General features: G+C 41.1%; 1 long non-coding RNA gene across 1 annotated transcript in view; it reads left to right on the top strand.

The window, feature by feature from the left end:
• LOC141572201 (uncharacterized) overlaps positions 1-22,105 on the top strand; it is a 130,649-nt gene extending 108,544 nt beyond the window's left edge. The window contains exons 2-3 of the long non-coding RNA XR_012497428.2: positions 18,627-18,713; positions 19,902-22,105. This is a non-coding gene — a long non-coding RNA (uncharacterized LOC141572201). The remainder of the gene's footprint in view (positions 1-18,626; positions 18,714-19,901) is intronic.
• The last annotated feature ends 5,784 nt before the right edge of the window (positions 22,106-27,889 follow it).

Here is a 27,889-nt window from a genome sequence, read left to right as displayed (position 1 = left end):
TTGGCAATTACCTTGCTGAGATCATTGTTTTTCTCTCGTGTATTTTTAGCTCAGTATGAACCTTGCAGCGGGATGACTGTCTCAGACCCAGTCTTTGCTTTTCAGAGTGTAGCAAGTCTTGTTCTGGCTGAGTGTGTGGAAGTAACTTCCACTGTGCAACAAGATTTATTTTATGCATGCTTTGGCCAAATATATGTGGAGACTTTGCTTTTTTTGTCTGTGAGCTCATATGCTGCTAGGTATATGTTTATCTGGATAAACATACTCACACGTAGTGCATGCACACACATGCACATAATTTTCCCTAGTTTAATTTTGATCTAAATGGAATTAACCTTAAGTATGAATTACTTGGTCTACAGTTGCGATTCATTCACTGACTCATCCTTGGGCCGTGGTCAAGTATCAGTGTCTATATTATGTTCCATTCCCTGTGCCTAGCACAGTACCTGGCACACGGCAGATACTCAATACCTGTTGAATGAATAAAGGGACAAATCAAAAAACAGTCTCCATATACATCAATATTCAGGCTGGGAGAAAACCTAAGAAGGAAAAAAAAATGCCACAGAGATTCTTACTTTCTGTTTCACCTTCTGACATTGACTTTGGGGAATCAGGGGGAAGGGAGCTCCTGCCATGTGCTAGAATGTGCCTCCTCCGGGGCAGCAGCAAGCTGTGGCTTTCTTGTCACTTAAGTATCAATTCAACTATCCATCCCTTCTTAATCTTTTCTGACTGACTTGTCTGAAGAAACCTTCCTACCACCCATTACATCACTTTCTCTCACGTTACCCTGCTTAATTATCTTTATAGCTTTTTTCCCCATCTGAAATGATTTTATCTTTCTGTTTGCTTATCTATGGTCTGCATTTACTCTTTAAAAACAAAAGCTATTTTATGTCTGTCTTTTTATTTTGATATCCTCAGTGCTTAGATCGAGTTACTCAATAAAGATTTTTTTCAATGGCTAAGTAAAGACTCCTTCTCTGCCTGGTCACAGAAGCCTGGAGGGAGCAATCAGTAGGAAGCAAGTCTAAAACTGATAGTTCAGCTTCTCTCAAATCCCTCCTTTCCCTTCACCTGCTTCGCTGGCTTGGACCTTGGAGCTCCTCACGTTCTCCATCCTTGAACGTCCAGTTTTCCCCTCCAAGCACCTGGTGCTGATCTCCAGTGCCCTTGCTCTCTGACTTCCATGGCACCTTCCTGGGGATGTGGGCTGGGAATTGTGTCCCTCGGACATGTGGACACCACTGCTCCCATCAGCATCATCGCTGAGCTGCCCCTTCCCTGTCCTGCTCACTGCCTTGAAGCTGTCAGCCCTTTCTCTCCCTCACAGCAGGCACACGTGGAAATGGCGCTCCCACACGCTGCGGCCTCGGGGTGGAATAGTTTAGCTCTCAAATCTACTCCCTGGCTCATTCCTCATCTTCCTGCCATCTGTCTCCTTGAACTGTTTTCCCACTTCAGTTCCTACAAAGGCCTCCATTTTGACCTCTGGCTTCTTTCCTGGACCACAATTAGGACTCTCCCTCTGGTCACAATGTGGTCAGCTGACCTAGGTTAAATGGCCTGGGCCTTCCAGCCTGGACCTGCTGATTTCCCCGTCCAGTAGATAATTGTGTTGTACCACCCCCTGCCTCTTCTAGGTTTTCTTCAATTCCCTTGGTCACAATAGTACTTGGCCCTCCCTCAACACTCTGCATTGGCTCTTTATGCTCACTGTTACCATCATTTTAGTGGGCACCAGACTGGGTAACTTTACTCTATTACTTTTGAAATTATCATGATAATACATGCCATTTATTGTGCACTTTCTATGTACCAAGTATGGTGAAAAGCACTTTATGTGATCTTATTTAATTATCTCAAAAGATTTTTGAGTTATGTGTCAGTGTGTTAGTTTGCTTGGGCTGCCATACAAAGTACCACAGACTTCATGGCTTCAACAACAGAAATTTACTTCTCACAGTTCTGGAGGCTGGGAACTCCAAGATCAAGGTGCTGGCCAGGTAGGTTTCACTCTGAGCCCTCTTCTCTCGGCTTGCAGGCAGCTGCCATTGCTATGTTCTCAGATGGTGGGAGAACAGAGAGAGCTCTCTGGCATCTCTTCTTATAAGGACACTAATATGTATTATGGGATCAGGGCCCCACCTTATGACCTCATTTAATCTTAATTACTTCCTTACTCCGAATACAGTCACACTGGCGGTTTGGGCTTCAACATATAAATTTGAGAGGGGCACATACATTTAGTCCATAACATTCAAAAGCTAATTTTAGGTTTAGAGATATTAGATAGTTTCCCCAAGGTTATACAACTAGTAAATATTAGAGTTAAGATTTGAACTCAGTCTGTCTGGCTTCAGAGCTAGTGTAATCACTTTCCTGTAGTGTCTTTCTGTCTTATGCCTCTACTTTTACCTCTTCTTTACTTGGCAGTTCCTATACTTGCTCTGGAGTTAGATAATCCTGAGTTCAAATTTCCACTATGCAACTCAGGCTGTAAAATCTTTGGTGAATAATTTCCCTCTTACTCCAAGATGTAGCATGGAAAATTTAAGGAGAAACTTGGCCTTCCTTTGCATTTAAGTCTCATTTCTGCCCAGACATTGTTGCTTCTGTAAGGTTAATAATAATGATAGCTATTCCTACTATTATCAGCTACTACTGTTGATTCTCTGTTACTACTATGCCCTCTTCTCCTCCTCTAACTACTAAAATATATTGAGCCCTTGCTGTGTGCCAGACACTGTCAGATAACTTTACATACATTATTTTTATTTAGCTTCTACAACCTTGTAAGCTAGACATTGGTAACAGAATCACAGAGAAGCTAAACAAACTATTTAGTTAGAGAGTGACCTAGTCAGGGATGAATGCAGATCTGCCTAATTCTAAATCCTGCTCTCCTTCCCTGGACATTTTTTTTTTTTTTTTAAAGATTTTATTGGGGAAAGGGAACAGGACTTTATTGGGGAACAGTGTGTACTTCCAGGACTTTTTCCAAGTCAAGTTGTTGTCCTTTCAGTCTTAGTAGAGGAGGGCACCCTCCAGCTCCAGGTCCAGTTGCCATTGTTAGTTGCCGGGGGCGCAGCCCATCATCCCTTGTGGGAGTCAAACTGGCAACCTGTGGTTGAGAGGATGCGCTTCAACCAACTGAGGCATCTGGGAGCTCAGTGGCAGCTCAGCTCAAGGTGCCGTGTTCAATGTTAGTTACAGATGGTGGAGCCCACCATCCCTTGTGGGAGTGGAACTGGCAACCTTGTGGTTGAGAGCCCACTGGCCCATGTGGGAATCGAACCGGCAGCCTTCAGGCATTAGGAGCACGGAGCTCCAACCACCTGATCCACCAGGCTGCACCCCGCGGACATGTTTTGATTTGGGGGGTTGGACTGATAGAATGGCTTCCACCCCATTCTTCTCTACACATGATTTCCTACTAACACACTATCATCAAGTAGCAAAGGCAACCTGAAATGTATTTAAGAATTTAAAGGAAATTTAAATTATGTTATCCCTCCCCCAAATTTGAATATATACAGTGGTCTAAGGCCCTGGTATAGACAAGATTTGTCTTATGATGTCATGGTATATGAAGTCAGACACCAGAAGAGGTCAGAGAAGGATCCTGTATTTTCACGTGATAATGGTGGCACATTATCACCCTCGCTTCTGATTGTTCTGCATGAGCTTTCTGTTGTGGGATAAGAAGGTAAAATTCTATTCCAGGTGAACTACACCAACTACTGGAAACCTCTACTGGATCATCTCAGAATACAGGGAAATTATGACTACAGTCTGCATCCTGGAAACACTGACAGTCATTTAAAATGATGTTGTCTAGGCAGGAGAGGCAATTTGTGGCACCACGTGTACCTCTTTGCCCTTTCCACCATTCCTTTCTGCAAGGACCAGGTGTGCTGCATATATTGCAGAAGGCTGAGCTAAGGTACTCACATATGCTTCTGGGATCCCCTGCTTCCTCTGAAAGAGGTTGAGTTTTCTTAAAAGTTTTTCATTAAGAGAGCAATAGCAAGCAGGAATTGTGATTGGTTTCCCATGCCCGAATTCTCATTGGTTTTGCATTATTTTCCATTTATTTATGGAGAGCTTAATGTTTCTCATTGAAAATAGTCTTTTGGGACGTCATAAAAATGGAGGCATGAGGTGAGCCCCTTGAAATCTCCCCTGGAATTTACAACAAATTGAACAACTATAACTCCACAAAGGACTCCCGGCACAGCAGACAGGCAAGATGAAGAGGCTCACTACTGAATTCACCTAAAGGTGGGCAAATTGCACGAGCAGAAGAGGAGGGAAGGGAGAAGTGCAGAGATTGGGCTGCATGGGTGCAGGACACAGACCTAGCTCAGTGCTCCAAGCTCGCTGTATCCTGGAACTACTGCAGCTGCGGGAGAGGGAAGAACTTGGACTGCTAGGGCTCCACTTATGGCCCATAGGGCTGAGGGGACAGTATATAACACAGCTGAAGCCAACACTCACGGCAGAGACCTCGGAGCAAAGACTGAGGAAACAAGGCTGAAAATGGTGGTTGAAGCCCTCACTGCCGAACAGAGAACGGAAGCCTTAGACACTGAGCCTAGCTTCCCCCTTCTTAGCCCCCCAGAGCTCGCCACGCCCCCACCTGCCCAGTGCTAGAAGCGGAACATTACCAGTGTCAGATCAAAATAACAGAATATTTGCAGTTCTGAGAACTGTGGTCCGCAGACACGGACTCGCAGCCCAAGTAGTTCCAGCAAAGGGGAGGGAGCTGTGGAAGCAGGACCGGCTGTGGTGGTGGTCACTGCCATTGCTCTAGGCCATCTCTCACAATCCACCCCACCCCTACCCCCACCTATCTGGGTGGATCCCTGCAGGAATAAACAGAGCTGCTGAAACACACGGGTTCTGAATTTGGTGCAGGAAGAGCTTTGGAACTTCAGAACTCTCCATATCCCCCCACGGAGGCTATGATCCAGGCGAACTGTTCACAGAGGAGAAGCCCACCTTCCAGGGAATCCTCCATTGTGTGAGAAGCTGGAGTAGTGCAGAGAAAATATAATACTACAGTGTGAGAGAGAATAAAAGGCTGCAGTTGTAGAGAAAAGAAAACATTCTACCAACACCTACTGGAAAACAAAAGAAAGAGCTCTTTCTATCAACCTGTTGAAGAACCCATTCCTGTAGACATCTTGAAAGAGAAATAATAAATCATTAATTGCCATGAATAACCAAGGTAACAAGACAGCTCAGAAATAAAATGAAAAGTCTCCAGAAAATGAACTCAAAGACATGGAAATATGTGACTTAAATGACAGAGAATTCAAGATTGCAGTTCTTAAAAAACTCAACAAGATGCAAGAAAACACAGACAGACAGTTTAATGAGCTCAGAAACACAATCAAAGAACATAATGAACATTTTACCAAAGAGATTGAAATTTTAAAAGAGAATTCAATAGAATTTCTGGAGATGAAGAACTCAACAAAAGAAATGAAGAATGAAATAGCCAGCATAGGTGGTAGAGCTGACGAGATGGAGCAAAGAATCAGTGACATCAAAGATAGAAATCTGGACATTGCACGGATGGAAGAAGAAAGAGACTTGAGACTTAAAAGAAATGAAAGAACTCTACAAGAACTTTTTGATTCCATCAGAAAGAGTAATATAAGAATAACGAGCACACCAGAAGGAGAAGAAAGAGAGACAGGAACAGAGAATATATTCAAACAAATAATTGGCGAGAACTTCCCAAACTTGTAGAAAGAACTGGATCCTCAAATCCAAGAAGCAAATAGAACACCTAATGACCTCAACTCCAACAGGCCTTCTCTGAGGCACATTGTATGGAAGCTGTCTAAAATCAACGACAAAGAAAGAATCGTCAAGGCAGCCAGGGAAAAGAAGACAGTAAACTACAAAGGAAAGCCCATTAGATTGTCATCAGATTTTTCAGCAGAAACTCTACAAGCCAGGAGGGAGTAGAATCAAATATGCAAACTATTGAAAGAGAGAAATTATAAGCCAAGAATAATATATCCAGCAAAGATATCCTTTAGATGTGAAGGAGGAATAAACACCTTTCCAGACATATGGAAGTTGAGGGAATTTTCTAACACATGACCTGCACTACAAGAAATACTGAAGGAGACTATTTGACCAGCATAAATAGGGATAATTTCTGGCAACCAAAACATAAAAGGGGGGAGTCTAAAAGCCTGAACTGGAATATGGGAATGGAGAAAGTAAGCGCGCTGAAGAAAATGGAGTACTCTAAATATAAAACTTTCTTTTACATAAACATAATGGTATCCACTAAAAAAAAAAAAAAAAATCCAGAACTGAAATATAACGTAATAAAAGAAGAAACAGAAGGAAAAATCATAGAATATCACCACACAGAAATAATAGACAATGACAAAAAGGCAAAGAAAAAATGGAGACACAGTCTTACCAGAAAACCAAAGATAGAATGATAGGAAATCTTCACATATCAATAATCACCCTAAATGTAAATGGACTGAACTCAGCAATAAAAAGGCAGAGTAGCAGATTGGATCAAAAAACTAAACCCAACCATATGTTGCCTCCAAGAGACACATCTCTGCTAGAAGGACAAACATAGACTCAAAGTGAAAGGGTGGAAATTGACACTCCAAGCAAATGGTATCCAGAGAAAATCAGGTGTAACCATACTGATATCAGATGAAACAGACGTCAGGATAAAAAAGGTAACAAGAGACAGAGATGGACATTTCATAATGATAAAGGGAACTACACATCAAAAAGACATACCAGTCGTCAATATTTATGTCCCCAATCAGGGAGCACCAAAATATAACAAGCAACTACTAACAGAACTAAAAGGAGAAATTGACCAAAACACAATTTTGGTAGGGGACCTAAATACATCATTGACAGCTAGGCATAGATCATCCAAACAGAAAATAAATAAAGAAATAGCAGCCGTAAATGACACATTAGATGAACTGGACATAATTGACATTTATAGAGCACTTCATTCTAAAACATCAGACTATACATTTTTTTCTAGTGTATATGGAACATGCCCAAGGATAGACCATATATTGGGACATAAAACTAGCCTCAACAAATTTAAGAAGATTGAAATAATACCGAGCGTATTCTCTGATCATAAGATTTTGAAATTGGATATCACAAAAAGAAAGTAGGAAAATCCATAAATATGTGGAAATTAAACAGCATACTTTTAAAGAACGACTGGGCAAAGAAGAAATAAGAGGAGAGATCAAAAGATATGTAGAAACAAATGAGAATGAAAATACATCCTACCAAAATTTTTAGGATGCACCAAAGGCAGTTTTAAGAGGGAAATTTATATGATTACAGGCCTATCTCAAGAAACAAAAAAAATGTCAGATAAATAACCTCACGTTACATCTTAAAGAACTAGAAAAAAGACAAATGAAAACCAAGGTCAGCAGAAGAAAGGAAATAATAAAAATCAGAGCAGAACTAAATGAAATAGAGAACAAAAAGACAATAGAATAAATTAATGTGACAAAGAGCTGGTTCTTTGAAAATATTAATAAAATTGACAAACCCTTAGCTAGACTTACTAAGATAAAAAGAGAAGAGAGTAATAAACAAAATCAGAAATGAAAGAGGGGAAGTTATCACGGATACCACAGAAATACAAAGGATCATCCAAGAATACTATGAAGGACTATATGCCACCAAATTCAATAACCTAGAAGAAATGGACAGATTCTTAGAAACATACAGCCTTCCTAGGCTGAATCACGAACTGGAAAATCTAAATAGACCGATCACTAGTAAGGAAATGAATTGGTCATCCGAAACCTTCCCAAGAGCAAAAGTATGGGACCAGATGCCTTCACTAGTGAATTCTACCAAACCTTCAAAGAGGATCTAATACCTGTCCTACTCAAACTCTTCCAAAAAATTGAAGAAGAGACAATACTCCCTAACTCATTTTATGAGGCCAACATTACCCTGATACCAAAACCTGGTAAAAATAACACACAAAAAGAAAACTACAGACCAATATCTCTGATGAATACAGATGCAAAAATCCTAAACAAAATTCTAGCAAATCGAATGCAACAAAACATTAAAAAGATTATTCATCATGATCAAGTGGGGTTCATCCCAGGGGCACAAGAATGGTTCAATATATGCAAATCCATGAATGTGATACATCGCATAAACAAAATAAAGGACAAAAATCATATGATTATATCAATTGATGCAGAAAAAGCGTTTGACAAGATACAACTACCATTTATGATTAAAACAGTTAATAAAATAGGTATAGAAGGAAAATACCTTAACACAGTAAAGGCCATATATGACAAACCCTCAGGTAATATCATAATTAATGGTGAAAAACTGAAGCCTTTTGCTTTATGTTCAGGAACATGACAGGGCTGTCCCATATTTCCTCTGCTTTTCAATATAGTGTTGGAAGTCCTCCCCAGAGCAATCAGGAAAGAGAAAGAAATAAAAGGCATCTAAATTGAGAATGAAGAAGTTAAATTGTCACTCTTTGCAGATGACATGATGCTATATATTGAAAATCCTAAAGACTCCACCAAAAAGCTATTAGAAACAATCAACAAATACAGTCAAGTTGCCAGCTACAAAATCAACGTACAAAAGTCCATTGCATTCCTATACACTAACAATGAAATCTCAGAAAAAGAAAAAAAAGACAAAAACAAAAAAAACAATTCCTTTTGCAATTGCAACAAAAAGAATAAAATAGCTAGCAATAAACTTAACCAAGGATGTGAAGGGCCTATGTGCTGAAAACTATAAGACATTTTTGAAAGAAATTGAAGAAGACACAAAGAAATGGAAAGACATTCCGTGCTCATGGATTGGAAGAATCAACATAGTTAAAATGGCCATATTACCCAAAGCAATATACAGATTTAATGCAATCCCCATCAAAATCTCAATGGCATTTTTTAAAGAAATAGAACAAAAAATCATCAGATTTGTATGAAACCGCAAAAGACCCCGAATAGCCAAAGCAATCCTAAGAAAAAAGAACCATGCTGGAGGTATCACACTCCCTGACTTTAGCTTGTACTACAGGGCTACAATAATCAAAACAGCATGGTATTGGCAGAAAAACAGACACACAAACCAATGGAATAGAACTGAGAACCCAGAAATAAACCCACATAAATATGGACAGATCATTTTTGACAAAGAAGCCAAAAACATAAATGGAAAAAACACCGCCTCTTCAATATATAGTGCTGGGAGAATTGGAAAGCTACATGCAAAAAAATGAAACTGGACTGCTACCTGTCACCATGTACCAAAATTAATTCAAAATGGATCAAAGACTTAAGCATAAGACCTGAAACAATAAACTGCATAGAAGAAAACATAGGTACTAAACTTATGAACCTCAGGTTCAAAGAGCATTTTATGAATTTGACTCCAAAGACAAGGGAAGTAAAAGCTAAAATAAACGAACGGGACTATATCAAACTTAAAAGCTTCTGCACAGCAAAAGAAACCACCAGCAAAATAAAGAGGCAACCAACTGAATGGGAGAAGTTTTTTGCAAACAGTTCCTCCGAGAAGGGGCTAATATCCAAAATATACAAGGAACTCATGCAACTCAACAATGAAAAAACAAACAACCCAATTGAAAAATGGGCAGAGGACCTGAAGAGACATTTCTACAAAGAGGACATACAAATGGAAAATAGACATATGAAAAAATGCTCAACATCACTAATCATCAGAGAAATGCAAATAAAAACCACAATGAGATATCACCTCACCCCAGGCAGAATGGCTATCATCAACAAGACAAATAGTAACAAGTGTTGGAGAGGCTGTGGAGAAAAAGGAACCCTCATACACTGTTGGTGGGAATGCAGACTGGTGCAGCCGTTATGGAAGGCGGTGTGGAGTTTCCTCAAAAAATTACGAATAGAATTGCCATATGACCCAGCAATCCCTCTCCTGGGTATCTACCCAAAAAATCTGAAAACATTTATCCATAAAGACATGTGTGCTCCAATGTTCATTGCAGCTTTATTTACGGTGGCCAAGACATGGAAACAACCAAAATGTCCTTTGATAGATGAATAGATAAGGAAATTGTGATATATATACACAATGGAATACTATTCGGCAGTAAGAAAAGATGAAATAGTACCATTTGTGACAACATGGATGGATCTTGAGATTATAATGCTAAGTGAAATAAGTCAGATAGGAAAAGTAGAGAACTATATGATTTCACTGATAAGTGGTATATAAAACTGAAAACAACAAAAAACAAGACAAACAAATGAAGGAAGAAAAACTCATAGACATAGACAATGTTTAGGGGTTACCAGAGGGTAAGGGGGGGAGCTCTAGAAGAGGGTTAATGGGGTCTAATATATGGTGATGGAAAAGGAACTGACTCTGGGTGGTGAACACACAATGTGAGATACAGATGATGTAATACAGAATTGTACACCTGGAATCTATGTAACTTTACTAACAATTGTCACCCCAATAAACTTTAATTAAAAAAAAAGAAAGAAAATGTCTTTTGAGGAAATGTGATTTTCAGTATCATGAGGGCAGGAGGAGACTGTGAGGCTGGAGAAGGGGCATCTCTTTTTATTAGAATTGACTGGGAGACATCTAAAATTAGTATACACATTCCTTTCTTTTGGGGGAGACATTTTTTCAGTTGATAATCACTTCATCCATTGTGAAGCATATTGCATGTAGGAGTGTTTGGGGATAGCTATCAGATGTGTTGAGATGGAGAAAAGAATGGAAATACATTGGTCTAACTTTTGCATTCCTTGGGGTAACATGGGTCAAGGGCTGGACAACAGTTGTTGGTAAATAAGTATTTGTTAAATAAATACGTAGAGATCAAGAAATGTCTTCTTCTTGGAAAGTTCCAGCAGCTTATTGCATGCCTCGGTAAGTTCTGGTGGACTGGGTCCTGATACTGTGACTTGTTGGTGGACATAAAAGCCAACAGATGCTAGTCAGTTGATGAGATTCGGGCTTCCTCTGGGATTTGGGTGACAAAATACAGCACGATGTTTGTGAGGGAGTTCAGTCTAGCACCTGGTAGGCTAGGGACGTTGAGAGCCTCTGGACATAACTCCTTGGCATGGACCCTGATGTTTTCAAGCTGGGCAGAGGTAAGAGTAAGTTTCTGTTGGGGATTTTGTGGACACTAGTAGCATGGATATGAGGAAGAATCAGCAAGAAAGGAAGAGCGCTGAGGATATTGAGGCTGGCAGGCTGGTTGTGGACATGTGAGGTCCTACAGAGATTCTCATAAGTAAGGAGGGCAAGTGGGGTGGGTGTCGCTGCCATGCAGGTAGAAATCATCACAGCAGCAGATACTATGGCTACACAAAAATATGTCATGCCAAATGACATTTAATGGCTAGCATTTCAATCCAGAAATGTTTGAGTAAGAGTCTTGTACTTTGAACCATCGCAACCATTGTACTATCAGGGTGCAGATTTGCTGCTGACCTTACTACACACACTGAAATCTGAGCTACTCCTGCCATGTTGTTTCCAGATGATTCCTTCCAGCAATTTTCATGGAAAGGTTCTATTTGGTATCCCTTCTTAGATATTTCCTGTTCAGGAATCACCCGATGCCATTCAGCGATGTCTTCTGCGCTTGGCTGCTTCACTCTTTCCTCCCTTTTTCTTAGTTTGGCCTTCCCACCCAAATCACATTCCCATCCCAGTGTTGGGCATATTTCAACCTGTTGAGACAAGAAAGGAGGGGAGGGAGAAGAAGCTGACAGGAGGCTTTGCCACCAGCTCATATTCTGACAAAAGGGCAAGTCACAACTTTTCTAGACTTCCTTCCGTGTTCTAATCTGTGCCCTGAGGATCAGAATGGTGAATTACTGCACTGAGGTTTCATGAAGAAATGCCATTAAAAAGCCAATAAAATCATTCTGAGACGTGGAGGGTTGCATCCAGGGCCAGTGATCCATGTAGCCTTTCTGTCATACAGGTCATGCATGTAGGGCGGGGAGGTGGGAGGAAGCGCCACTGGGACTGGAGCAGGCAGCAGGTTTGGAACCAGTGCTGGTTCCATGAGGATGATGAGATGTCCTGCCAGCAAGACAAGGGTTAAAGATCAAGCATGAATTCTGCAAACATCTAAACCGACCACCAAGAGCAGATTTTGCAAATGAAAAAGAGTGTGGGCTTTAGATTCAGCAAGAACAAGGTTTAAGTTGTGATTCAGACACTAGCTTTGGGCAAGTTACCTTCTCTGAGTTTCATTTTCCTTGTTGGTATGATGGGGATTAAACAAAACCCATCTCAAAGGGGTGCCGTGAGAATTCAAAGTGCTAACACACCTGAAACCATCAACACATAGTTATGAATCAATTATTTTTTTGTTCTATTGGCCTTGTTTGTTGTTCTGCTTTTTGTGGTTTATTTTGAAAAAATTTTTTGAAAGAATCAAAATAAAGAATAAAAGATTAAATACAGAAACTGAATCTTGGCAATATGCAAACCATTGTGTCTGCGTGTGTGGAGATGTGATGGGAAAACCCATCATCCCTGACCTTAAAAAACACTCGCATTTTAGTGTTCTGTGATACTAACGAAGAACCTGGAAGGATGTTGTGATGCTAACAGATCACCACCCACACAGTAAAGTCTGGTCTTCTTTTGAAGCAAAGGAAACTAGAAATTAGAAACACAGGATGCTGAAGTTGGAAGCAGCATGGTAATCTTATAGATGGAAAAAATTCGAGCCCTAGGCAGGGGGAGCGACCTGTCCAGAGTCACCTACCCGGATGTAAGTTGCATAACCAGGGCTTGAACCCCGATTGCTTGACCTTCAGTTCACCCTAAGGCTCGTATTTGACATGGAGGTTGCATGTGTGACTATAGAAATGTGGATTAAGAGGCATTGCTGCTGCCCTGGATTTCTTGTAGCTGTAACACAAAATTGCAATTTGGAAAAGTAATAGCCAGGCTGGTTGAATAAGGACATTTGAGTTCTTAAAAGTTTACGTGACTCCAATCCCCAAATGAAATGTACTAATCTTTCCTCCATGGCTTGGGTGAGTGGGGCTGCACCAGCCACCTGGCGGTGTCTAGTTGGAGAGTATAAATTCAGAAGTGTGGAGAGGGCCAGTGTGCCTCTCAGATCCAATTCCCCCCATCCCCTCGGCCTTGTAGGCAGACCTGTGTGGGTTTCATCAACCTACTCTCCTTGTCCCCTGTCTTCTGATTTGGTTTGATCACTCGTATGTTTTGGCAGATGATCAGAGGGAGGGAGGAGAGTAAGGTTTGTGATCTGTATTCTTCTGGCTTCCTCCCAATGGCTGGCCTCATTCTCTGAGGGCTCCTGTGAGGCGGCTTTCACTATGCAGTGGGCTTCTCTGGGTTCTGTACCCTCCCCTGTACCCTCAGGACATGGCGTAGTAAAGGTTCCACTAAGGCAGGCCCAGAGGTACTGCACTGTCCCTTAGTGGTTTCCTTAAACTCTGTCCACAGTTTTATGAATGGCGCTTTATTAAAGTCTCCTCAAATTACCCAGTTTGAATGTCTTTCTTTTTATCCAGTCACCATCCTGACAATATAGGGCCTTTTCAACGTCATGAAAAATAACCACAATATTTTAAAGTTGAGCTCAAGAAAGACAGACTGTTAAAGGTGTAAGAATAAGGTTACCTTGGGAAACAGGAAGTGGATCAGCTGAAAAATAAAATAAAAACCATCTTTACGTTTTTAACAGAGGAGAAAACATCTTCCCTGAGAAATTATTTATTTATTCATCTATCATCCATTAAATATTTTCACTGAATTTTGTGGGCATTCTAAGGTGACTCAGACCTGCATTCAGTTCCCAAGGACCTTTCAGTCTGGTAGGGAAGAGGAAACAGGCCGAGGAAAACAATGAAATTGCAAGGGCTGCAGTTATTGGAGCTGGCCTGCAAGGGTTGGTAGGATTCTAACGTGACAGGGTGGGATGGGGGGATGAGAAGACAGGAGGAAGTGGGGGAAACTATGGATTATGTCAGCCCTTTACCTTGTTCACACTATAGAGGACATGTTTTGGGGTGCCTGTCAGCTCACAGTGGCTCTTCACTGGGGGTCTCCCCTTTAATTCAGAGCAGAGTAGCTCCTGGTGGCCTCTTGGACAACCTGTTAAGCCCAGAGCTTATTGTGCAGATGTTGGACATAGACAGGTCCCCTCACCTGCACACTGTTGACTAAAACCATGCTGAGCCTTTCAGAGGCTCATCTCTGGGAAGACAGAACTTGGTCCAAGAGATAGTTCAACTTTTTATGTGACTGAACCTGGAATATGGGAGCTGTGGGTGGCCCTGTTTTCTGCCATTAGGACTTGGGGTGGGGGTGGGGCTGCACAAATATAGAAGAATGAAGCATATACATAGAAAAAAGGAGATAAGGAATGAAGAAAATCTAGTTTGCTGTCAGTCCTGGATCCAGAACCGTTGTAAGCTTGACTGATTCCTGCCCTTGAGTACTTAGAAAATTTCCCTTATCCGCTTGTTAGTTTGTGTGGGTTTTTTTCCCTTTTTTTTTTTTTTTTTTTTTTTTGTACTTTAAGCCAGAGAATCTTAATTAAAATATCCATGAAATGGAACAGTAATATTTAAGGTTGGAAAATATGTTTGGGCCAGATAGGAATGAACGGATATATGATCACACTCGGAAGTAAAAAGCTACTGAGTTGAATTAGCACCAAAGGGATTTAGGTACTTATGGAAATGCCTGTTCATGCTAAAGGCTTTTAGTCTTTGAAGTGGGTTATCAACAAGTGTAATGGTAAGTCTTCCATGTAGGATATTAAGGACAGGACAGAGCTAGCTCAATGATATAAAAATAGTCATGCCTGAAGCAGGCGTGAGCATCAAGGAGGGAGGAGGGTTGGCTGAAATCTAAGACCTTCTGAAGCTACATTCTGGATTTATAATATTGAGTGGAAAAAAAAAAGAACAGAGACTCTAAAGCCAGAGAGGCATGGGTTTGAAAGTTTGTTTTGGTTTTAGTTTCCCCAAATTTAAAATGGGGTAAAAATATGGTTCTTGTGGCTATTAAATAGCATAACATAGGGAAAGCAAGTACCACAAGATTGAGCATGTAACTAGACATTCAAAAAACATTAGTGCTTGTCTTTTTTTTTTTATGTTGTTTGAAAGCCATAATAAAACAATTGCTTCTTCAAACAAAAAAAATCTCACCCCAAGCCCATGTGCTTCTTTTTCCTTCCTTTGTTAAGGTTTTGTTGACACCTAATAAGCATTTGCTTCCTTTGAAATTTAAATACATCCCATAATGCAAAGTATCAAAATAGACCTTTTGAAAATACAGTACCGTTCATGTCCTTAGGTTGTGAAAACCTATTTCACTTTATAATATTTACATATAAGTGAAACCTATCATTTAATCTTGTGGATTTTTACTCTTATGTCAAATGCCTGATAGCATTATCCCAGGACTAGGCTTCTCTGTATTTTGTTAAGAGGAAGTGGTGGTGGGACCTGGACTGCGCCTTCCTACATATGAGATTTCTTGACATGTGGAATCCCTCCCCTTTTTGCTCCTTTGAAACACAGAAAGAGCTTTGTCGTATTGAATGTTGATCTGAAGAGTCTCAGAAAGTGTGAGGGTTCTCACTGGAATTGTAACTCGGTACAGAATATAGTGGGGTAGGCAGTCAAAACCCCAGAGGACTCTAGTTCACTGGGGAAAAAAAAAGTCAACTCTGGTTCTAAAGAAAAGAAAAAAGCCAAAGGGAGGAGAAATACTTTAGGAATGAGTGGCCAAGAAAAGACTATGCCAAACTCCATGTGAATTGGTAGTATAACTGAGGTAAATCGTAACATTCCCAATTTTTTATCTCAGGTTATTAGGATTTAGAGCTAAGAAAATGGGGCCCCAGGTAGGTTAAGTGATTTGCCCAAGGTTACCTAGCTATTTAACACAGGGGCCCAAGCTAGAAATCAGGTCTTCTATATCCCAATTCAGATCATACCATTTGTACCCAAGGATATTTGGGAATTTGAAGATATTGTAAAGAAAAACACTGTGTCCAGCAGAATGAGACAAAGCCATTTTTCCCTCTCTGCTGCTCAGTCTAGGTAGTATTCCTGGCTTGAAATTCAAGATTATGATGGTTTCAGTGTCTTACCTGTGTCTATTCCCAAACACTACTGCTGGTCGTATTTTTCAGCAAAACATGACATAAAATCACTCTGACAGTTCTATTCCTGGTCAGAATATCTGAAAACTGTACTTCAAATTCCTGGTGGGGCGAAGAGATCTGGATGTGACCATCTTTAGATTTTTGTATCCACTGAATGCAGACAGTGCCACGTGCCCCAGCAACTCCTCCCCCTATGAAAATGTAGGCACATCTGCCTGGCCAACAGTTTACCCTGAGGCTGTAACAGGTTCCATCCACCTCCAATTCTCCAATCTGACTTATCCAAGGATATCTAATTAGCTCCCCTAGCTCCTACTTAAGTCTTTATTCTCTCCAGAGGACCATAGAACAGAGAATTTGTATACTATATGTTCCAGTAGGAAAGATGTGTTGTAGCACCACATCCAGTTTCACAGAATTGACTCTCTATCTTGGGCCAGCATCCTTGGCCGTATAGTAAAGAGGTTAAACATTTGGATAAGACATGGAGTCTATATTAAAGAGATTACAATATCATAGGCAGAATGAAAAATGTCACATAAGAAGGCAAAATGCCATGGACGAGAGGTGACCAATACGTAGAAATCACATCAGATTGGGAGAATTCCAAAAGATTTTGCGAAGACCATAGAACTGAGATGGCCTTTGAAAGATGGAGAGGATATTACAGGCTCAATGACCAGAAATGTGGAGGAAGGATGCTCCAGAGGGAACAAGAGCCAGGGTCAGCAGCAGCAAACTTGGGGCATGCTCAAGAAACACTGAATGGTTTAGCTGGACCAAAATGTAGGGTAACTCTAGGAAGGGAATGGGAGATGAGAAAAGTTGGTTAGGTAATATTGGAAGAGTTGGACTTTGAAGACCTTTGATTAGGACAGCTCTTGAGAAAGATGATTCAAACATCTTAAATGACCCTGAGAAGAAGGACCATAAGACTTAGTGTGTTCATTCAAGTGTTTGGGAGAGTGGCCATGAAGAAAGATGTAAGGTGGAGCGGTGAGGAGGCTACTTGTTCACACTCAGGGACTGCTGGAGCTTGAGCCCAGATACCAGCCCCTGGGGAAATGATGAAGGATGCTTGACTGTTTTGGAATGTTCCAGCTTACCTAGTTCTGTAATGGATTATTTTGTTAATTCTTTATTTTCGCCTCCTCTTTGGTTTACTTAGAAGGTTCAGTGAACATGGTACAAGATGTGTTCTCAAGGGAACAAATCTTACTGTTGTTAAAAACATAGCACACCACTCCTGAAATCTGCATCCTCTACAGTTTGACCTTCCCAAGAACTTACAAGGCCTTTTGATGAAAACGCTTCATTGAATTTTGACTGTGCTTTTTTGAATTTGTATGAAGAAGTGGGAAGAATGTAAGAACAAAGTTATCTGCATGACAAAATGCACTTTGTTAAATTGTTTTCACCAGGGTGATTTAATTGTAAGTATTTATGTTAATACTAAGAAGGTGCTACCTATTATCACATTCTGGAAAAACAAACAAACAAACAAACAAACAAACAAACAAACAATAATCTGAGAGCTTTATAGTGTTTTATTCCCTAAAATGAAGTAGGGAAATTGGGCTGTCTTTGAAAAAGTTTAATTTATACTTCAGAAAAGTTGAGAATGTTGATGAACAAAAAAAGGCCAGGCAAAATAATCTAGTAAATCCAGATATAAAATATGCAAACCCAAGGAAAGAATTATTTATGGTTTTGCAAAGAGATGACCCAGAAGAGCTGGGACAAGCTGCACTTTGTGAAACGTCAGTGTTGGGATGCTTTCAAAGTGTATCATGTGCCATTCCTTCTTTTTCTACTACATGCTCATAGTAAGCGGTCAGTAGATATTTTTTGAGGGGATGAGTTGATTCCTGATGCATCGGATGATTTTAAAAGGATTAGAATCTTCAGGTTGATTTACAGGGAAAATAAGTGGATATGGAGCGGAATCAGAGAAGTTATGCAAGTGAATTGTAAGCGACTGGGTAAAGTGTCAGCACGTGGAAAGTTTGAGCAGCTGCTGGGGAATGCAGCCAGGGCAGCCATCTTGTGTTCCCCGGGGAAGAAGGAAGGCCTCTTGCCCCCAGTACTCAGTACTTGTTGCAGGAATTGCTAACTGCCTGGAGCTCAGCAGCAACTTTTGGTCCCTGAAAGTGCACCCAGTGGCTCTTAAGGCATGAGGTGGCTTGAGAAGACCCAGGATTGAAGCCTCCAATTCATTTCAGTCCATGTTCCCCTATTCCAAAGGACAATTGTCTGCAGCTTTCTGAATATTCTTTCTCTGTCTGTGGGCAGTAACTCATGGTTCTCTGGAAAACTTCGTGCCCGTTGTAGAGTTTTGGAGTATACATACATGTACACACACTTTATTTTACTTAATCCACATTACAACTCTATTTTCCTCATTTTATAGATGATGAATCAAAGAGGTTACTTGCCTTGGCCAAGGTCACACAGCTAGAAGACGGCACCTCTACCCAGGGCTTTTGGCTCAAGCAAGGTATTTTTGTCTGTTGCCCCCCAGCAGCCCCAGGCTTCACGCTTTATCCTACCTTTTTGTCCCGTGCTCCTGTTTCTGCTTTTGTATTTTGACCTCATACCCACCCGTGATCAAATTCCAGGTCCGCTACTTCTAGTTATGGAACCTAAGGAAACTTGCTTAACTTTTTCCTTTGTTGATAAGAATCAAGATGCGCCTCATTCACAGGATTGTTCCCTCCCTTAAACAAAGATGAATGGTGTCCTCCCTGTGTGGAAAAAGCAGACTGAGTTAAGATACTACTTGCTTGTGTGCACATGGCAGCTTCACCTCAACTGTGGTGGTGGCGATCACATGGACTGAGCCTCAGATTTGAGAAGAAGAAACAAAGATCTGGATTAAAGCTTCCAGTCAGTTAATTTCTAGCTCTGGGACCAAGTCTCCCTGAACCCCCATGCCTGGTCTTGGAAAATGCCTTTCTAACACTCCTCCAGGGGATACTTTGAGAATTCACTGAGATTGTGCTTATAAAAGCTCTCTTTGTGAATTTTAATTACCATACAAATGTTAGTCCTCATGAGATTCAATCTCAATATTTCCAAGTCAGGCCTCTCAACTTGGACTTTTCCAATTCAGCACGAGGTCTCTGTTTTCTCCCCTACTAGGAGCAGAAGATGAGAAAAGTCAGAAATGTTTGCGTGCTTCCTGTCCACTCCTTCCTACCTCCTTCTTGCAGTAGTGTATTTAGGGGGCTTTTTCATTGTGGGGACTTTAGCACAGTTCTCCTTTCTAAGTTGGGCAATCTGCTATAGTTTCCTTTTTGCTTGAGCAGGAAGCACTGGAGGAGCATGTCTGTTCCTACGGATTTATTTTGGGTGATGTGAGAAGAAGGCAGAGGAGAGACGAAGCATGGTCCTTAGGTTTGATTTCATACTGTCTCTGGCCCTTCTGAAGTCCCTGGCATCATAAGAGGTGCTCCATAAATACTTGTTGAATAAATGGTTGTGGGGAATTGGTGGCAGAGACAAGGTCCAGATGTGGAGAGCTGATTGATGGAAAGGTGAGAAGTGTGGCCAAAGGAATTTGCTGTTCTCTCTGCTCCTTTTCAGACAGGTTAATGTTAGATTGCTCTGGAAGCTGTAACCATAAGGCTGGCCTCCCAGGCCCACAAACAAAACTCACTGGTGTTTTCATTTCTTTGTCTTGCAGACAAATGCATCAGCTATTTGAAAAAGCAGTCCCAGAAAACGATGGACAGACCAAACAGATCCAGAGTCTCAGCATATACATTCTTTTCTTCTAGAAGCTCTAAAGTGCTAATACACTGTTTACATTTAAATCTGGCAACATTCAAATGAGGAAAATCAATGTAAATGGTTTATATTAGACTTCTCTTCCACAATGACTTCCCCCAGAGTCATGGGGGAACAATTTCACAAGGGAAGCAATTGCAATGAAAGGTTGTCAACAATCTCTTTCAAAGTTCTTCCTCTTGGTGGGAGCCCAGCTCACTTTCACACACCTTCTCTCTCCTGAACCAGGCTCTAACCAATTAAGCTGTTCACAATCAATATATTTTATTTTACACATTTGAGGTTCATATCCTGCCAACTTACAGATGGATTTAAGGACTCTTTAACATTTCAAAATAAAATAAGAAAATGATGGCTAAAAATAGAACAGAGACCTTATAAACATGAGTAAGAAAGTAGACGTTATAAAGCACCTGAGCTGACCTAATCCTTGCAGTTAGTCAGTAAACGAAACCCTGACTTTGTGGTTAGACCAAAAGGGAGCATGTGTTGCTTACCTAACTCTCGTTGCCTGATTGATAGGGAAAACAAAAAGTAACATACAAAATTATTGGTAGAACTCAATTATTTTCTAAAACTATAGATTTAAAAGACTATTCAAATATAGTTATTCTATCAATAATCTCAAGAGAAGTCTGTATACATAACATCAACCACCAGCAACCTCTCAACCCTGGAGCCTCACTGACCTTTCACTCGGCACATGCCTTAGCATACTCTGCTCCCTTTGCCTGGAACAGTCCTCCCAGCAGTCCACTCGCCCAGTTAACCCTACTCATCCCTCCACCAGGGAAGCTTTCATCTCCTACCAGGCCAGGACATGCCCCTTGTTGTAGGGTTTCAGAGCACTGTGTATCTTTCCTTTAGCTCACTTACCATAGTTTATATTTACTCGTCAGTGTCATTATTTTGTGTCTGTCTTCCTGCTAGACATAAGCTCCTTGAGGGTAGGACCTGTGCATGCTTTGTTTACTCTGTATCCCCAACATCTTGTACAGTGTCTGACTTATGATAATAATAATAGTAATAGTACTACTAATTATATAATGATAATAGCTAAAAGTTATTACATGCCGGGAATGCTAAGCGTTTCTATCCAATGAGTCATCTGAGCCTCAAAATAGCTCTTTGGAACGGGGACTGCTATTATCCTCCTTTAACAGACATAGAATACAGGGGAGATCTGAGGTTAAATGAATTGCCCAAGGTCACAAAGCTAGTGAGTTGAGAAGCTAGAAGGTGAACTCAGATAGCCTGGTTCCAGAGTATGAGTTCCTAATGCTTGTTAAGCAACAAATATCCGTTGAAAGAAAGAATGAATGAATTGTTGCTGATAATCAATAGAATTTTGCTTTCTGATCATCTAACTTAACATAGGAACAGGACCTGAAGAATCAGAATGAACCTTACATGAGACTTTTAAACAGTTTCTCTGAGCTCTCAAATTGATGACTTAATGGACCATTAGGCCAGGGCAGAATCACAGGCAGTTAAAATGACTGACTTATCTAAAAAATGACCGTGGTGATCATGGAACAGGTGGACCAGTTGCCTCACACAAAAATGGCATATCTAAAGTCTATACAGATGTATAGAAGTTAAGCTATCATTTTGCTTTGAAATTTTAAGAATTGTACTTATATTGTTTTCCAGAAAGTAGGGAAAGCTAGATAGATGTTTGCTAAATTGACAACAAACTGACTTCAGCATGTGGAACCATCGGAGGTTCATAGGTAGTGTTAGAGTAAATATTTTCTTCAAAAAAGAACTGTTATCAAGTTCTTCCATGTGCAACTGGGAATGACCCCAGAATTCTATACCAGACAACTGAGTGTGAAAGATTGTTAAGGTAGGTGCTACCCAACACTGTTTCCTCTTTACCTGGGTCCAGAAGGTCTATGGTATTTCTGAATTGAAGTATAGCCATATCCTAGCAAGCCTGCCAGGATTTGATACCTGAAAAATCTACTCATAAGATCCTGCATGAATTGCCTGTTGGATAAAGTTGTTTATGACTATGCATTTTAATGTTGGGGGGGAGTGATTTCTGTTTGATATATTTGATGCAGAGTCGCTCTTTCTGCAGCAATCAGCTAGTTTCTCAGAAGCACATAATTATTCTATAGGCTTTGTAGCATTGAATCTGTTCATTCACATTTTGAACCATTTCATTCAAATATTTATGGAGAAGTTAGAGGGTACATACCTTGAGCTAGCCCCAGGGATGAATTCAAAGTAGAAAGTATTGTCCTGCTCTCAAGGGACTTACAATTAGTAGGCCTAACATTCGTCTATTTGTGTGACATTTCTTGAGTACTGAATATATGCCAGCAAATACAAGGGAGCAAAAGAGAGGCAGTGTGGTATATTGCAAAGAGTCTTGACTTCGGAGTCATACATCTTACTGCTAATCAGTTATATGACCCTGGGGAATTTATTTAAACACTATTTAAGCATCGGTTTTCACAACTATAAAATAAGGATTTTGTGATTACTTTGCAGAATTTTGTGCAGACTAGAAATAATGTAAGTAATATTATCTAGCACATAGGCAGTACCTATTGTTTATTTTAACATGTAATTCTTATTCTTGAAAAGCCACATCCTAACGGAGGATGGACATGTATAAACAAGTCATTATAACATAACTTGGTGTTGATTTTGATGTTGCCCAAAATTTGTATTGTGCAAAGTTGCTGAGGCAGAGAGAAGAGAAAGAAACTCACTTCCTGAGGAATCAGGGAAGTCTCCCCAAATGAAGCTGTTTGTTGGAGGTGGTTCTGGAAGGATGAGTAAGCTTTTGTTGGAGACGGGGGGAAAGTTTTTCAAGCACAGAAATGTGAAATAGCTTGTACTGCTTGTTCTGGGGAAGGTGAGAAGGTCAGTGCATCTAGATATAGGATGTCTGTTATGGGAAGGGGGAGCACAGTGGGAGTTGAGGCTGGAGAGCTAGATCACTCATTCTGCAGGCCACGCACAGAGGATTTGTGATGAAACGGATCCCCTTCGTTTCATTCCAGAATGTTTTATTTTTAATGACCAGATTCCATGATTTCCTCTAGCAAAAATGTTTTCTTTTGTTTCCCTGAGCACTCCCATTTTACCTGTTCTTTGAACACATGCTTCTGTATGTTCTTAGAATTAGACACTAGCCTGATGTTTCTGGGACTCCCTTGTTAGCTGCTTAGACAATTTGGTGTCATTTTCTGTCACGTCTGTCCATTTTCCTGCCTTTCTGGGTTTGCATTGCCCAGGCTCCTGTGCCTCCTGTGTGTAAGGGGTGGGGAGGGGGTGGTGAGCACCTCTCAATTGGTTTCTTTGTGCTGAGTAGAAAGGCAGGTGTGAGGCATGATTGATGGCTGGTTTACACAGCGACAGGGAAAACTTGCTGGCTGTGCATTTTCTTTTCTGCCAGAGGCCCAGTCCATGCCTTCTCTACCAGAACTTCCCCGTTACACAGCTCCTTTGAGCTGCTTCCCTTGGACTTTTTTATTACATTTTTCAACTGTCAAATATGAATACACCTTAAAAAATATATTAATTTGATTCAGATCCTGAGGGGAGAAACAAGTGACTAAAGTTTTGAGTAATTTTTTTCTTTTTATTTCCTATTAAGTCACACATCAAACCATGTTATGGGCTAATAGTTCTGAGGCAGTGGTGTGTATCACAAAGACTGGGGGAGATTTAAAAAAAAAATACCTCCCTGAACCTCAGTCCCCTCACCCCACCGACCTGGGACGTCCCTGCCGAGGGTGTATGGGCAGAGAGGCCTGGGGGGAGGGAGGGTCTGTGTTAATACAAACTAGGATCACTTTGCAAGCAACTGGGATGTACAGCCGAGATGAGACCCTCTGGTGGCGGTAATAGGGCGCTATAATTAAGTCTTGGTTCCTGTCCCACCACTGCCACCATATGCGTATGTCCTGTCATTCCACAGATCCTTACTGAGTACCCACTATCTGCCAGTGTGCGTTAAGCACTGGGGACACAGGACAGACACGATCATCGCCTTCACAAAGCTTACATTTTTGTCGGGGAGACAAATAACAGGCGATTTTGCAACACATATTAGCTATTGCCGCTTGCCAAGCAGAAAACAGTACGGTGGACAATGCTTTTATTTCCTTCCCTCCCATCTCTCCATATATCCCATCTGGATGTCATTCCCATCTTTGCCGATGGTCCATTTATGAGCCTAACTCTCCCCCAGTTCACCAAAGCTAGTGGAAGCATTTTAGTCCTGGTCTTGCTTGGCCGCTCCGTGGTATTCAGCACCCGTGCTACTCTGTCCTCAGGTAAATACTGAGGTAAGTACTATGCTAAATCCTTTGTATATATTTGCTTTTTAAATTCTTACAACAAGCCTCAGATAGACAGCATTGATCATTCTCATTTTAGAGATGGAGAAACTGAGGCACACAGAAATTCAGTAACTTGCCTAAGATCGTAAAGCAAGAAGTAGAAGAGTGGAGATTTTCTTCTCCATACACTCTCTGCCTTTCCATCCTAGGTTTTCCTGTTCCCCATCCACTGCTCCTTTTATTCCTTTATAGTCATTCATTTTCTAACAGCTCCGCAGGTTCTTCTTCCTCTGGCCGCCCATTACGTGTTAGTGTTCTACGCTCACTCTCTCATCCCATCTTCTCCCCGGATAATCAATCTCCTCAATTCTCCTGTTTTTCTCTATTGCCTGTGTCACTGCTGACTCCCAAATTCACAGCTCTGGGCCAGATCTCTCTTTGACTCTCCGGTGACCTCATTGGTATGTGCATTTAGATATTTGGTAGACACTTTTCGTTCGTTTGTTCACAAATGATGTTTACTACCGGTATGTGCCAGGCACTTCGCAGTTAATGTGGATATTATAGTGAACAAGGCAGGTGAGGTCTCTGGCTATGGAGTTTACTGTCCAGCAGGGAAGGCAGACCAACTGCGAATATAACAGCTTCCCACATGAGCTAACACACTGTCTCCTCTTAATTTTGGTTGATAATACAACCCTCACAGTTGCCTTTAATTCCTCTTCCTCAGGCCCTATATCAGGTCTCTCTCCTACATCCTCTTAACTTCATTCCTTTCTAATAGTCACCACAGCCTTGGGTTTGTTTCTCACCTGGAAAACTCATCTGGCTTTCCAGTTGCCACCACCTCCTCCCACCCCACCCCCCGCCTGCCATCTCTAGTTCTACCTTCTTCTAGTCCATTTTCCATACCAAGTTTTCTAAAACGCAAACTTGATCATGCCCCTCCCCTCTTTACATCCTCTGGCGGGCCATCTATCTGGTCCTATCTCTTGAAGGGATGGACTTTATTCTTTTCATGGGAGTCTGTTCCATGAGGCTGGCCCTGCCCCACAATGATTAGTTCCAGACTAAGCAAGCCAGGGCCAAGCAAAAATGTCATATACGGGTATTGGGAGGGCAATTATCTCACTCTTGCTCTGGGATCTGAGTTGTCTCTTTTTTTCCTCATGGAGAGAGTCTCCCCAAAGATGAAAGTAATGAATGGAAGGAAGCAGAGGTGATGATGAAGCCAAGACAGAGCCTCAGGGTTTAGTAAACACGAAGCCAGCTTTACCCATGGGCTTTACCCATTACAAGAGTCATATATTTCCTGTGTTAGAATGTGCTGCTACTTACTGGCTATGTGACCTTGGGAAAATTACTTAACCTTTCTGTGTTATCAATGACCTCATCTCTAAAATGGGCATAGTAATAACAACTACCTCACAGGGTTGAAATGAGGTGTAAATGAGTTAATGCATATATAGAACTTAGAAAATTGCCTGGGACATAGTTAAACACTTCCTAAGTGTTAACTATCACTATTGTTATTATTGTTACTGAACTGAGTTTGCTCTTGGGTTTCTGTCACTGGCCATTGAAAGAGTCTGAGGAATAACAAGTCCAAACTCTGTAACCTGCTTATCAGGCTGTTTTCCTGCCTCTTCCCCAACAGCTCCCTCACACCCCTCTGCCCTTCTCATGCTTGTATTAAACTTCCAAAGCTCCCCAAACATTCATGCTGCTTCAGGCCTTGTTTTCATGTGCATAGTGTTCTTTCTGCCTGGAATGCTCTTTGCTATTCACCTGGCAAAGTTAGATAAGATGATTCTAAGCAGCAAGAAGAAGCAACTAATTCAGGACACCCAGGAATTCTGGGTCTGATTGTGCCATTGCATATTGCTGATTTCATGTTAAGTCTTAACAATTTGGGCCCCTGCATTTTAAAAATGATTCCCTCTTCCTTCATTCTCAAACGAACTTTTTTTCTATGAAAAGAGTTCGTTTCATGGACAATCATGGACAATCAAGTATTCCTTACTCTGCTCAAATTTGAGATGGGGCCAAAACAAGGTGGCCAGTTAGCTCTCCCTACCGTACATACATTGCCAGAATGGAGGAGACATTTACATCACAGCAGGAACACTGGCTCCCCAGAGACACACAGTGAGACTAGACAGGCAGTGAGACTAAGAAATTAGCTATTAAGAAGGACGTGCTTCTTTTCTTAGCTCTTATGAGGGGACAAGCCAGATTCCTTCCTGGGCTGCTTCCCAAGCTCCACACCTGCCTTTCTAAAAGTCAGCCTTCTAAACCCTGACAGCAGCCAAATTAACTTAACTACATCTTTAAAGGCGAGAATACTTTTGCATTGTCTCTAATGTTCCAGTTAGGTCTCTAGACCATTTTGGAACAGTAATAAAATCAAGATGCTTCTTCCTTATTTTAGCTGTCTCTGGATGGGTACCTCTAAGGCTTTGTTTAACTGTTGGAGTCAAACAAATGTAAATAATTTAACGCAGCACTCCAACGTATTTTCCTCATTTAAGCTTTATTCTATGTAAATTTACCTCAGGCCTGGAAAGGTTTGACTGTAGCTGAGGAGCAATGGCTGTGCTATTGCCAGAGTCCAGCCTGGCCAAGTTCCCCAGACACTGGCGAGCTCCTGGGTGGTAGAGTTTGGCAGAAAGGCATGGACACAAACATAGTCACTTTTTCATTTGCCTGAACTACTATTCGAATGAAGACTATTAAGGGCTCTAAATGTGAAAATGTTATATACCAGCAACAGACACATCCCCAAGTGTGTGCATATGGCCTAAATTAGACCACCTAAGTAGGCTATGTGCAATACCTAGAAATTACAAGGAAAGAATTGGATAATGAGAGGCAGCAGCTTGTGAAGCCAGCCCACCGGCAGAGAGAGCGCAGTATTCCTAGAAGGCCTTCCTAGAGGGAGAAATAGAAGCATCTTGCCTATGAGTGAGAAGTGTATTCCTTGTTTCTTCCCTTCTCTCCCGTCCAATCCATTTCCTCCCAGCTCCTCTATCTGAATAATGGTATCTGACTCACAGCCCAGGTCGGTCCTATCAGCCTAAAAGGTCACATTCTCTTTGAAAACATTCTCTTCTTTCTTAATGTGTTTAATTAAAGAAGTACAACAACAACAGCAACAAAGAAGTACTACGTGACCATTCTACCTAATAAAACAATCTGAAAATACGTAATGGATGTTAATGATTTCTGACCCCATTGTTTTCTTCATTACACCCCCGCCCCCTTAGGTTACACCTTCCATATAATTTTTTTCAGACTTTTTTTTTAAGATTCATTTTTTTTTTTTACACCAGTTCTAGGTTAACAGCAAAATTAAGAGGAAGGTATAGAGATTTCTCATATGCCCCTTGGCCCAACACATGCACAGCCAACTTCGCTATCAACATCCCCAACCAGAATGGTATAGTTGTTACAGCGGATGAACCCACACTGACAGATCACCATCACCCAGAGTCCACAGGTTCCCTGTTAGTGTTGTACAACACTAACCAGTGTACGAGGTCAGACAACTAAATTGGTGAACTCAACCTAGAAAAAGTGT

This window comes from Rhinolophus sinicus, chromosome 14, assembly GCF_057876585.1.
Source record: "Rhinolophus sinicus isolate RSI-liver-muscle chromosome 14, RSI-T2T, whole genome shotgun sequence".
Taxonomy (NCBI): domain Eukaryota; kingdom Metazoa; phylum Chordata; class Mammalia; order Chiroptera; family Rhinolophidae; genus Rhinolophus; species Rhinolophus sinicus.
The sequence above is the reverse complement of the archived record's forward strand: the minus strand, read 5'-3'. Positions and strand labels throughout refer to the sequence as shown.